Genomic DNA, 14,337 nt, shown 5'->3' with positions numbered 1-14,337 from the left:
AGTTAGCCTCGGCCAACTGGGCCTTCCTTCAATAATAGCAGAACTTACAAGCTCTCTGCAATTACTCCTGATTCCAAACGGCTGCAATGTGTGCCTCTCTGCCCAGTCCCACTCCCCCCCCCCCCGTTCTGATTACGGCAAGTTACGTAAATCGAGCTGGAGAAGATTTAATTTAATCAACCCGTGGGTTTGCTTACATTTGTTTGAATATTAACTGCAGTCTATATGTAAAAGACCAGAAAGGGACAAGCTCGTTGCTAAGCACCACGGCCAATCACTGACACTGGTCTTTGCATCGACAGATCTCTAAGTCCAGCTCAAGGCTGTGGAAGGTTTCATTGCGCACGTGCACGAGCCTGAGGTAACTCTAGAAACCGGCTGCTCCTTTAGAGACTGTCAGGAAGACATCCATTTCACCAACCGTTTATGGAGATGCAGGGAGGGGAGGGGACGGTAGGAAGTTGGGGAGGGGTTCTATTTTTCTTCCTAGACATTTCCATTCACTTCATCGCTTACCTTCCAGGCCAGAGGTTACCCCTCCCGCTGGGTGGGGGTGGGGGTGGGGATTGGCTGGGTGCTTGGAGTGTTAAGCAATCTGAGAGAAAAGCGAAATTTCTCTAAATTATAACGCAAAGTACTGGCCAGGGAGCAGAGGGAGCTACAAAGCGATAGTGGACCCCGACGTTAAAAAAACGTTATCTCACGAAGATGCTACAGGGCCTTTTGGTGGCAGGAAGTGTAAACTGGGGTTCTGTAGGTTTCTAACAGCTCTGCAGGAGCATGTTGAAGACACAAAGAAAATGTCAGGTATAGATGTTGTTTAGCATTGCAGTGAAGTCCTTCATACCAACACTGACCAGACCTATAAGTGATTTACACCCCACCCCTCCCACCCCACCCTACCCTACCCCACCTCAACCAAATGAGTCAGGATGAGAATTTGGTGTCTGGCTTGCTTTTGTCACGGTGCCAGCTCAGAAGTGCAGTGATTGGCTGAGGTACAGAACTCTACAATTAACATTAAACACAGGCAGCTGGCTGCATTTTGATTAAAACCCGCGATCAAGAGCTCTGGCAATCTGGACTTTTGTGACGGCCGGAGCTTTATTCCCTCGTAAATACCACTGGCAGTTGTTCATGCTTTTAGAGCCTCTTCGTTTACTTTCTCTGTGGTTCTCTGTGTTTAAAAAATTGGCAGAAATCCTTCCAGGTGAAGCAGTTTCTGTATCCATTTTCACCCTTGTGGACTGTCAGATGGCTCTGGGTGGTAGAAACAGGAAAGACAGACCCCGAGGGAGCCACATCCAGGGGTCTCCCACCCTGCCTCATCCTATCCCAGTCACCCTTTTTTTTTCAGAAAATGGAGGGATTTAGCTCTTGAAGCAGCCTGGCTCTTCCAGAGGGGTGCTACGCTTTGTGGCTCTTTGGCCCCATCTTATGGACAACTATATTATAAATCGGAGATGGATGATGGTCCTGCAGAGCAGGTGCCCCGGAAATTTGACTTCTTATTATAAAGTCAAAGTGTAATGACGACTCGGTTCCTCCCAGACTACACTCAGGAATACCCTAGAGGTCACTGATGTCCAGAAAATCTGTGGCGAGCGTGGAAATCTTACAAAGATGGACACGTGAACAGAACCATTACGCATGGTAACGTGAAGACTATGGTAAGGAGTATGGTGTGTCCACCTGTTGTTATAGCATCTGGGCAGCCTCTCTGTGGTTAATAAAAGAATTTAAAAGGGGGCCGAGGAAGTGGTTCGGTGGTTAAGAGCACTGGGAGCTGAGGATCCAGGTTTGATTCTTAGTACGTGTATAATGGCTCACAGTTGTCTGTGTCTCAGATTCCAAGGGATCTGACCCCTCTTCCAGCCCCTGTGCTTACCAAACTCTGAAGTGAGACAGAGCCACAGATCCAGGCAGAGTAGCCATACACACGGTTTTCAAAGACCTTTAAAACGTTAAGAATGCATGAACACAGAGGCTTTGAGACAGTTTTACTAGGGTTTAAGAGAGCATCCCTTTCGAGCAGGCAAGCTGTCATCTCTGCATCTTCAGAGAGGAGAAGACGCGAAGCGAGAAAGGGAAAACCATGCATGCTACTTAAGTTAGGCCATGTGGACAAGCAGCCGTACGGCAGAGAGGGAGGCTTTAGAAAAAGAGTAAGACAGACCACAATGAGGCAGAAACGAGGAGGGGAAGCTAGGCTTTTCTGAATAATTCAGAAAGCAGTTAGACTTATAAAGCTACATGATGCTAGGGGTGGGATTCTGGGAATCCCAGGGGTGACATGGTTTTCCTGAAGGGTGGTCCCTTGGCTAGGTGATTGACACAGGCCAACTAAAATGTTAGGTCTCCACGAAGGCTAGAGATGCTCCCCATGTAACCAGAAGGAGCTCTTCTTTAGTGGGTTTGTACTACTTATCTAGACAACATTTTGTTCTCAGTTCTGGGGCTTGACCTGGAACTAGGAACATGCTAAGCAAATGCTCTGCATGGAGCCATACCCAGCTCTGTAATGTGTTCTTGCAAAAATGCTTAGAAACTGTGTGTTACATGTTCTCGCCACAAATAGAAAGCAACTTAAGGCACACTATATATGTTAATTAGCCAGGTGAGTCACTCCACAAGATACTCTTTAAAACATTATGTTACATGCAGCAGGTACATACAGTTTTGTAAAACAAAGATGATGACGGTTTTTTTTCATGAGGCACAGGAATCAAACACAAGAATTAAAAAGGGAGCTGCCGGATAGAGTCTGTCATTTACAAGTCTGCAGTCCCCATCATCCTGATATAGTCTTGTCTCTTTCAAGAAACTGAGGTCATATTAATGTATCATGAGTGGGCGATATAACTGTTCTATCGAAGCTTTGTATGTGTGTGTATATGTAGAGGGAAATCTGGTATGTAAGGGTTTGGTAGCATTCAAGGTTTGGGGCATCCACTGGGAATCTCGGAACATCTGTCAGATGAATACAGTCTATGGTATGAAAAAGATCCAGGTTTTATAGTTTCAAGCCACTGAATTTTTTTTATTACATGCCTTCCAAGTGTTAGAGATGAAAAGAAGCCAGAGGCACCTGTGTCCAACTGCCTTAGTGTCATAATGAGGCTGTCTTCCCTAGGTATTGGGAGCCCTCTTGAGTAGAGAGGCTGTGGATATGCACAGGACACCCAGCTCCACAGTCACGGTGACAGAATAAACCAGAGGATATAGTGAAGGCACAAGATCTCGTTTTCCTCACCGTTGTGGACAAAGGGAGGAAGGCTTTGAGGGAGCAGTCCACGTTGGCAGAGAACATGTGGTAGCGGGGCCTTCTCTAGTCTGTGGTGATGGGAACATAAAGCATTCACCTTTTGGTGGATCAGGAGCCAGGAAGCAGTAAACCCTTGCACAGATCCTCCAACCTCCCAGAAGTGTTTCTCACCTTCCCAGTGATTCTAAATCTAGTCATGTTGGCAATGCCAACTCACCATTGCATTGGGTCTACGGTGTCAGTGTCAGGGATGTTAATATCCATTAGTTAAAACAAACAAACAAACAAACAAACAAACACTTAAGCAAACAAATGTGGTTGGCCATGGGCCCCTACGTGAGAGGCTAGCTACTACTCCTGTCTTGTTCCCCAAGGATGGTGCTAAAATAAACAGGAGATGGAAGACACTGGCTGGAGGTGGAAGGACACCAGTGAGGTTCCCTTTGCGTGAGACATATTCCAAGCTTGGGTGAGACCTTTCGGTGATGAAGTTTTGAGTCATTTGTGCTCTTATAAATGACCTCCATCGAAATAGGAACACTCCTCCATTGCTGGTGGGATTGCAAGCTTGTACAACCACTCTGGAAATCAGTCTGGCAGTTCCTCAGAAAACTGGACATAGTACTACCGCAGGACCCAACAATACCTCTTCTGGGCATATACCCAGAAGATCTTCCAACTGGTAATAAGGACACATGCTCCACTATGTTCATAGCAACTTTATTTATAATAGCCAGAAGCTGGAAAGAACCCAGATGTCCCTCAATAGAGGAATGAATACAGAAACTGTGGTACATTTACACAATGGAGTACTACTCAGCTATTTAAAAACAATGAATTTATGAAATTCTTGGACAAATGGATGTATCTGGAGGATATCATCCTTAGTGAGGTAACCCAATCACAAAAGAAGTCACTAGATATGTACTCACTGATAAGCGGATATTAGACCAGAGACTTAGAATACTGAAGATACATTATGCAAAACACAAGAAAACCAAGAAGGATGACCATTGTGTGGATACTTCATTCCTCCTTAGAATAAGGAACAAAATACTCATGAAAGGATATAGGTACAGAGACAAAATTTAGAGCTAAGATGAAAGGATGGACTATCCAGAGACTACCCCATCCGTGAATCCATCCCATCATCAGCCACCAAACCTAGATACTAATGCTCATGCCAGCAAGTTTCTGCTGAAGGGACCCTGATATTGCAGCCTCTTGTGAGGCTATGCCAGTGCCTGGCAAACACAGAAGTGGATGCTCACAGCCAGCTATTGGATGGAACACAGGGTCCCCAGTGGAGGAGCTAGAGAAAGTACCCAAGGAACTGAAGGGGGCTGCAACCCTGTAGGTGGAACAACAATATGAACTAACCAGTACCCCCTGAGCTCGAGTCTCTAGCTGCATATGTAGCAGAAGATGGCCTAATCGGCCACCACTGGAAAGAGAAGCCCCTTGATCTTGCAAACTTTATATGACCCAGCACAAGGGAAGGCCTGGGCCAAGTAGTGGGAGTGGGTGGGTAGGAGAGCAGAGGCAGGGGCGAGGGTATAGGGAACTTTCGGGATAGCATTTGAAATGTAAATAAAGAAAATGATAATAAAAATCAATCAATCAATCAATGACCTCCGTCCATCTGTCAGCGTTTCTCCCTACTGTGACGCCCATGAGCAAGCTCATTCTTTCACCACTCTGGACGTGTGTCATTGGCCTTAGGGACTGCTACAGAACTTGTCTTCCCAGGAAGGGTAATGCAGCACTCAGCACTTCAGATTCCTTCCTGAGGCTCCTCCATCCCCAGGGGCTTCCCGCTAACTAAGGGAAGAGCCGCAACCTTGGCACAGAAGGGAGGACCTGGAGTCCCTTGCCCTCCCTCCACATCTTTAATTGCAGGTGGGGATGCCATTGTCTGAGCTTGCTCATGGGATTCAAGCACCCAGTGGATTCCACGGTCTCATGCCAAGTCATGCATAGAAAATGTAGGTCAGCACAGGTCTTCTCACAAGCACTGAATCCCTTTGTGGGAGGAGAGATGAATTCCTGGCTCCTCTGTAGCTGCACACACTATGGGTTTCTCACTAACTCTGGATGTTCTACTGTGTCAGATGCAGCAGTACCTAATGAACAAATCCCTCACACATGCCTGGTGACATTATTCCCATGTCCACCCACAACTAGGACGCAATGCAGGGCAGACAGCTGAGACACTGTGATGGGCTTCTTCAGTCTGTCTTCAACATTTCCTGCTTCAGTTTCATTTTGCTGCTGTCACAAAATATCCTGAGTAAAATCGTCTTAGGGGAGAAAGAGTTTCCAGTCACATAACAACAGGTCACAGGTCATCACTGTGGCAGCATCTAGGCAGGAGCCTGAAGCAGCCAGACACATCCACAGTCAAGAGTCGAGAGAATGCAGGGACCCAGGCCTTCTGCTAAACCTGCTTTCTCTGCTCTTACATAATTCAGGACTCACACCCTCCTTTGAGGTCTAATTTTCTCATGTTAATTAACACGAACAAAAGATAACCTCCCGCAGATAAACTCAGGAGGGGCAATCTAGACAACCCCTTTTTGAGACTCTTTGCATGTGGTTCTAGATTGACAGTTAAAAAGAACAATCATGTTTCCCCCTTCCATGTGCTCTCAGAAGCTCTTCTCCTTTGAGCACCCCAGAGCCCCCCTTGAAGTATCTCCATTTCTTTGTATAACGGGAATATGGAATCCGTCTTGCCAAGTCTAGCTTAGACATTCACAGAAGTGTCAAAACCATCCTATTTCTAGGGAACTTAAAAATGCATTTCTTTTCCTAGTTAAAGAGTTGAAAATCAACTCTTTCTTTTCATGCTTCCCTGATGTAATTATTTAAATCCTCTTACAAGAAAATGGAGGCTTTTGGAAGAACGGAGGAGAACGTGTACTTTGAAATACTGATGGAGAAGGATGCCAACGTTTTTCAATCAATTAGATATTGAAATGCAGTGATAATGAGGAAATCATCTTTATCCTGTTGTACTATTATTGTTAGTCTTAGGGATGCAGGCAACTCATTGTCTAGATATAAACTTGGGAAGTCAAATCTTGATGGCTTTCCCAGGTTCCACCAACTGCCATTGGCTGGCTGATGTTTGGTTTTTTACTAACAATCGGCTGGAGGATGACTCAATGGATAAAGTGACTGCCACACAAGCGTAAGACCCAAGTTCGAATCGTCAGCGCCTGTGTGGACAGCTGGGGATAGCAGTACATTTGTGTGACCTCAGGGATGGGGAGGCAGAGACAACTAGAGAACTGCTGGCCGGTCTGGCCAAGAGGGGAAGCTCCAGCACCACAGTGAGACCCTGTCAGAAAATCTAACAAGCAGAATGATAGAAGAAACTCAACCTCTGAGCTCCAGATGTGCCCACAGCAGCACACACAAGTGCATCTTGCATGAATGTGCCCATTTGTATATTGATCATGCCCATCACCCTCACACATAAAAGATCTGGGAAAGCTGGGGAAGCTGGCACATAGCAAACTGTTGAACCCTTGTGTAGACAGCTCTCCTGCCAATCAGCCCCTTCAGGGAAGCAATGTTGATCTTCCCATACAAAATGGCCTTTGTGGTGTAATCCTGACTTCAACCTTCAAGACGCTCCAAGTCTGTAGAGTCAAATTCATATTTCCAAGGTGTCTTACTGACCTCTTTAGATTTGCTGCTCCCTGCCCTCCTCGAATGCCAACAAGCAAGCTCTGCCTCTTTCCAGGCCCACCCTCAGATACCATCAGACCTTCTTGGCTTAGCTCACTTGCTTCTGGTCCCCAGAATGTTCCCTAGCTAAGCAACTTCTGTCTTGGATATAAGTGGGATGGGGGAGTAGTTCTTAGCATGGGATAAGCCTCTGAATAATAATAATAATAATAATAATAATAATAATAATAATAATAATAAAAAAACAATAATAATAATAGCCCCAAACAAAGCAATAGACTTTCCACAGGTTTTAGCCCATCTAAGATCGGTAGAAAATTCTAGTCTCCTGCTCGGTGAGTGTGTGCGCATTTGTGTGTGATGGGTGGGGATGTGAGAGGAGTTTAGATGCAGCCTGGAGAGTTGCCTTTCACCAGACAGAGGAGATCATGAACACGGCCTCCCATGCTGGCACTATCCCCTCCACTTTAACCAGCGTGGCATGGTTTGGGATGACATTTTAGATCCTGTCCTGCTTCTTCATGGATCATTCTAGTAATTACAGGCTATCATCGGGTACCATGGTTGCTTCTCTTGCTATCTCAGGGGTGGGACGACTGCAGGCCCTCGAGGGCAGGAACATTCTTACTGATGGATTTCAGACTGTCTGTCCCCTGATGGCAACCTACGGTCTTACATGATGTTGGAGATTTGAGATAACGTACAAGCTGCCTCACCATCTCCGTGGCCAGGGAGCTGTGAGGACAGGTGACTAAAATGCAAGAGGCGGTTTCACAGAGCGAGGGTCTCTCCTCAGAATGGAAGGTGTGCAGGACAAAGCAACAGGAACCAGGATGGAGGTGAGGGGCCAGGGTTTTCTTGTACCAGGGGCTGTAGCTTCCTAATGTGTGACATCAGTTGAGGCTCTGCTCAGGAGTATGAAGAAGAGATGGCGTTCTCAAGTACCTACACGACGGGACTATGGAATTTTCTGAAAAAGGGCATCAGGGATGGGCAGAAGCCCCCAGGTTGGAAATATGAACAGTCTAATGCCAGGGCAGTGACTACAGGCACCAGAGAGGGTACTGAGCAGGAAACACTTGCAGCATTAGAACCACAGGCCCTCAGCCTTCAAGCCCAAGCCCCCAAGGAAGTGATGCGCAGAGTGTGAAGGCTTAGTCCAGCTCACCAGCCCTGCAGCCTGGCCTGCTTCTTCTTTTTGCTGTGAAAACAGTGTGGCCTCTTTGTCCAAGCATCCCTGACTGCAGGAAGTCACAACCCAACAAAACTAACTCAATATTTGTTAGGTTCTCTTTGATCCTTTTGACCTTGGGCCTTGTGTTTTTGTTCCCTCCCTGTTCGAGGAAGCATTAAAATAAAGGCTGACGCATGAATCAGATTGCTGTGGATAAATCGGTGGTTAATCAAATTAAGACCATTTCTCCCCTGAAAGCATGGCTCGGATAATTTGCAATTATATTCAAGAGGGTATTAGACAATTAGTGCAAGCAAGCTTAAAATCACGCTCTTTGAGATCAAACGCACAAGACTGCTTCCCTGCCGGGGACCTGTCCAGTGTTGTATTTTGCTCAATTCTCATCATCTGATGTTAGCAGCAAAGTGCCACAAGACTCAGAAATGCAACAGAGCAGCCATCTTGTCATCTTTCCCAGTTTTAGAAGAAATCGAGGAGACCCCGTTGGGAGAAGCACCCAGTCATGTGGATGGGAATGTCCAGCGTGGCTTTTCCTCGGTGCTCTGCTGACATGTGTGGTACGGGCTGCCAGCTGGGGTCCTGGCTAGGTGTGATGACTGGTGACTGAGCTTCCCCCACGGGCTTCTGGCAAACGGGTTGGTCTTCTTCACAGATTGGCATTTCCCCCATTCTAACAGGAGGTGTCCAGAAAGAAGGATGTGGAAGTGGCCAGGCCTCCAAAAGCTAGACTCACCTTGACCACATTTTGTTGGGGCCCAGATGGGGCCAGATCATTAGAGAAGAGGAGAAATGAACTCTCCTCAGCCTGAAAGTGGCACGGGTGAGCGCAGGCTTTGCCGCGGCCACCATGATTCCTGCCTGCCAGTAAGACACCGAGGGACCCTGCCTCCCTCCCCCAGTTGGTTCTGATTGGTAAACAAAGATGTCCGAAGCCAATAGCTGGGTAGGGCAGGCAGACTTTTAGAATTCCCAGGCTTGGGAGAAGGAGAAGATCCACCATAGCGGGAGGGGTGGAGGAGAGGAGACGCCACGCCTGAGAAGAGTGCAGAACAGAGAGGCCTAGCCGCCATGTAGGAGCCGGGAGAGTGTGGCCAGGAGGGCTGCCCAACTGGGTCCAGGGCAGCAAGGTAGAATGTAGAGTTTAGTAAGGGGTAACTCGGGATTATCAGCGGGAGGTGGGTTAACCACTCGGAGGTTGGGAAGTGGCCCAGCTATTGTGCTGCTTAAGGTATAGCAACTATAAGGCTGCGTGCGTGTCTTTTATTCGGGAATGTAAACCATTGAGGCAGGTAGTGGGAAGGCGCCGTCAGGATTTATATGTAAAAAATATTGCTACAAGTGTACTCATCTTTTTTTTTTATTTAAATCTAAGTATTATGGTTTTGATAACAAGTGAATAGGCCCAGCCATGGGTAGGATCCTTGGGTATGGCTTTCCAATATGGTTCTTTGGGGGGGGGGGTGGATCCCCGTAATATGTAAAGGTAAGGTATGTGCTGTGCTAGTTGAGTGTTTTATTCTTGTAACAAAACCCCTAACAAGAGCAACTTAGGGAAATATTTAGCTCACAGTTCCCGGTGTTGCCCACCATGGTGGGGAAGCGATAGAGATAGGAGTACGAGGGAATGAAGACACTCAGGTCGCACAAAGTAATGTAATCCTGTGCTCAGCTCACTCTCTCCTTTTTATTCAGTCTAGGACCCCGGCCATGGGATGGTACCATCCATGTTTAGGGCAGGTCTTCCTAGCTCCATTAACCTAATATAGAGAATGTCTCACAGACTCTCGCAGAGATCCGGTCCCATGGTGACCCTAAATCCCACCATGTTGACTCTCAAGATTAACCACACTATCTGCCCTGTACACTGTTTCTTGTGTACAATGGGAATAGGATGTGAGAGATGAACCCAAGTGTAATAAGAGATGCCACACTAATGGTTTTCCCTCGTTACTGTGAACGTGTGTATTTCCAGTTTTATTTATTAAGTTCTGTCAGGGTCTAGCGGTACCCTGAGAGTGGGTCTCTATCTACTGGACTTTGAGTTGTCCTTCATTTTATACAAAAATCCTCTGTGCTCAGAGGGTGCGGTTATTCCAGCCTTGGTTGCCCCAGATGAGCCAGAGACCTAGAGGTGCTCTTCCCTTTTAGAATGCTTTCTGTCATACCCTGCTGTGTGGGCTTAGGCCAAACCTTTTACCTGACTGCACAGGCTCCTCTAAACTGCACTGTACAGTCCTCCCCGCATGACAGATGCTCCTGTGAGGCAGGCACCTCTATTTTTTGGGCTGAGAGTCAGCTTCATAGCACATCTCTTTCAAGATGCTAAAGCTGGTCCGAGGCACTGTTTTAAATCATTCTGGCTCTTACATTCAGTTGTCATTTGGCCTTTGCTCAGAGACCACATTTGTCGTTCAGTAACCCGAGTGTCGTGTTTGAGGATAGCTGTTTTTTTTTCTGAAAGCTTTTCCTGGGCTCTCCATAGTTTGAACAGACTCTTATGGTCATTGCTCATGACACCCTCCCTCTTGTTTCTCCTTCGCTCCTACATAGCAATGCGGCAGTAAAGTTCCACGACAGGTTTTTCTTGTAACCCATGAAGGTTTTCTTTTCCAAGATACACCAGGGAGTGGAATCTCTAGGTCACAGAAACTCAGAAACCTTTATGCACAATTCATAAATGTGCCTGACCTGCTTTTCCCTCGGTTGCCATGGCAACCAGGTACCGCCAGCTCCCAGGGCTTCCCTAGGCTCCTCCGGTTCGTGGGTTTGTGAAACTTATAACTTGGCCAGGGAGAGGAGGGGAGCACTGCAGGTAGTGTTCAGCATCTAGGGGAGCACGGTTGTGATGTTCAACGAGTGAGCACTCTCTGGGCAAAATGCTGAGCCCTGCACCACTGCAGGTAGATAGATGCTCCTTCATCATCCTGCTCCTGCTTTATTTGGGCCACTAATTCCCTAGGCATCCCAACAGCTTGCACATCTCTCCCCCTGCTGGATGTTCCTCATCCTGCCTAGCTGGTTCATAAGCAGAGGCTGCAAGGCTCACCCCGCTGCTGCAGGGAAGCAGTCCTGCAAGGCTCACCCCACTGCTGCAGGGAAGCAGTCCTGCAGGGAAGCAGTCCTGCAAGGCTCAGCCCGCTGCTGCTGCAGGGAAGCAGTCCTGAAGATTCACAAGTATGTGGACAGAAGGAGTGTGGGAAGGCCCCATGCGATTTGCCCAACAAAGTGGCAGGTACAAAATTAACCAACACAAACCACTAGCCTTCCAATGACAAGTGAATTGGGGGAAAATGAAAGAAATTACTCTTTTCTTAACAGTCATACACAGCACACCAACTGGGAAGAAATCTAAGTGTCTTAGGGTTTTACTGCTGTGAACAGACACCATGACCAAGGCAACTCTTATAAGGACATTTAATGGGGGTTGACTTACAGGTTCAGAGGTTCAGTCCATGATCATCAAGGCAGGAGCATGGCAGCATCCAGGCAGGCATGGTGCAGGAGGAGCTGAGAGAGTTCTACATCTTCATCTGAAGGCTGCTAGGAGAAGACTGACTCCCATGCAGTAAGGATGAGGGTCTTAAAGCCACGCCCACAATGACACACTACCTCCAACAAAGCCACACCTCCCAATAATGTCACTTTCTGGGCCAAGCACATTCAAACCACCACACCAAGGAAATAAAAGATGTCTGCAATGAGAATTTGAAAGTGTTCGATGACCACCTGGAGAGATGGCTCAATGGTTGAGAGCACTCGTTGCTCTTGCAGAAGACCTGAATTCAGTCCCCAGTATCTACATGGTGCTCACAACCATCTGCAACTGCAGTTCCAGGAGATCCAGTGGCTTCTTCTGATCTCTGTAAGAACCAGTCATTCACATGAAACAGATACATACATGTAGGCAAACATTCACACACAAAAAATAATGATGAAAAACGCAGCTGTTTTGAGGGTAAACAACTGAGTTTTAAAGTTGGATACAAGGCCCACTTTGTAAGAGGGAGCTCTTGTCCAATAGTGTGGGCCTGGTCAAAGACCCACGGCTAGGGCAGCCATTGGTTCTAGGGATGAGCCTACGAGGCTTATTGTGCTAAGTGGATATATTGTCAAGCTGCATCTTAATATTTATGTTTGCTCTGTAGACTAGCAGTATCCCCAGGTTTGTTCAAAGACGTTTGTCTTTGCAGGGAACATTGGTTCATACAAACTCATGGTTGGTGACAAGGTTGAGAACCAGTCTGTATGTGTGCTCAGCTTTACACAAAACACCCTTATTATCTCCCCCATGGCTTGGAGAACATTGTGGAGGAAGCAGGAGAAAGAATTTAAGATCTGACTGCTAGGGAGGAAGGACAGGGGGTGCTGTCACGAGGGCATGACATGGCTGCCACGCTCATGAACTCACAATGGCTAGAGTTGTCCGCAGAAGTCTGAGCCCCCAAAACATTCAGCCGTAGATGGGGAAGAGTTTCATAGAATCCCCTCCGCCCAGGGGGTGAATGGTGGTGGATGCCTGCTGGGGAGTGGGGGGAAAAGGAAATCATTTTCTTCCGTGATGTAGCCACTTCTGAGTTATCGACAATTCAATGGATTCTCCACACTCTAGCCCACACTAATGGTGCTCGTTAGAGCTGGTGGATCACAAAACAGAAACAAGAGGGATAGGGCTTGGTGGAACAGGAGGAGGGTAAGAAAGAGGGAAGGAATGAAAGTGAGCAGAATGCATTATACACATGTATCAAATTGTCAAAGAATAAACTAGTGAAAATAAATTAGACCTCGGAACTCTACACTTGAATGCATGCTGAGCATGTACGCACATGCACACACATGTGTGCGCCTCACACTGCACAGACCTCTGAGCTCTAAACCTGTGTGTGCTGAGTATATATGCACATGCATACACATGTGTGCATCTCTCTCTCTCTCTCTCTCCTCTCTCTCTCTCTCTCTCTCTCTCTCTCTCTCTCTCTCACACACACACACACACACACACACACTTACACACACTTCTAGGTGAGAAATCTGGCTTTGATCTTTCTTCTTATAACTCTGGTTCTCAACCTCCTTGATGCTGCGACACTTTAATGGAGCCCCTCATGCTGTGGTGACCCCACAACCATAAAATTATTCTAGTTGCTACTTCATAACTGTAATTTTGCTGCTGTTATTAATTGTGACATAAGTATGACATAAGTATTTTTGGAGGTAAGGGGCTTGCCAAAGCAGTTGAGAACCACTGCTATAACTCAATATTGACCCTTCCCTGTTAAGAAAGACATCATGATGCTTATCAAAGACTCTAATGGAGTTTGGGTTGTTGGAGAAAATCTCAGTGTTAGTAAATTTTCATACAAATCAATTACTTTAATGCTATGAAATATTTAGCAACTCACGTCTAAAGTGGGACAGTTAAAATACGAATATGACATGTAATTCCCTTGTGACACCACTGGGTGGAGCCATTTCCACAGCAAAGATACAACAAAGGTAAAATGGGGAATCGTGTTCAGGGCACAAAAGCAGCTTACTAATAAATTCTCTATGCTTCCGGTCATCTGGCCCATAGGTCTCCAAGCCGGCAACGAATGAATGAATGAATCAATGAATCAATGAATCAATGAGTGAACGAATAGCTGGAAGAGGAAGCAATATAACGTAGCCAGAAGTTTAGCCAGCGGACCCTGTCTGTGGCTTTGGCTGTTGTTTTTACCCCGCGGCTGTAACAGTGGTCCAGTGGACTGGAAGCATGGAGGGATGCAGCCCTCTGGGCCAGCTGACGTGGTGAGGGAGCCAAGCTACTCCTCAGCAGGAAAAGGCCTTACAGTTACGTCTCAGAGCATGTCTTAGGCTGCCTAATGGATCTGTTTCTCTTTTGTTCTTCCTTTTGCAGCCGTTTTCAAGCCCTGCACTTTAGGTGTGTGGGCGTTTGGTCTGACACATGTCTGTGCAATGCCCGTGGAAGCTTGCAGAAGATGTTGGATTTCCTAGAACTGGAGTTATAGACACTTAGGAGCCACCTTATCAGTGCTGGGAGTCGAACTCGGGTCCTCTGGCGGAGCAGCCATCCTCTTACTCTCCGGCTACCTCTCCTAATTTTTTTTTTTTTTAATGACATATCAAATTTGTCTCCTGACTGAAAAGGTTTCACAAAGACATCATGGAGTTGACTGGCTTA

General features: G+C 46.8%; 1 long non-coding RNA gene across 1 annotated transcript; it reads left to right on the top strand.

The window, feature by feature from the left end:
* The first annotated feature begins 249 nt into the window (after window positions 1-249).
* LOC115065613 lies at window positions 250-3,857 on the top strand. Its single transcript, XR_003845387.1, has 3 exons — window positions 250-361; window positions 1,358-1,670; window positions 3,640-3,857. It is a non-coding gene; the product is annotated as an uncharacterized LOC115065613 (long non-coding RNA).
* Window positions 3,858-14,337: the final 10,480 nt, after the last annotated feature.

Source organism: Mus pahari, chromosome 16, assembly GCF_900095145.1.
Source record: "Mus pahari chromosome 16, PAHARI_EIJ_v1.1, whole genome shotgun sequence".
NCBI classification, from domain to species: Eukaryota; Metazoa; Chordata; class Mammalia; order Rodentia; family Muridae; genus Mus; species Mus pahari.
The sequence above is the reverse complement of the archived record's forward strand: the minus strand, read 5'-3'. Positions and strand labels throughout refer to the sequence as shown.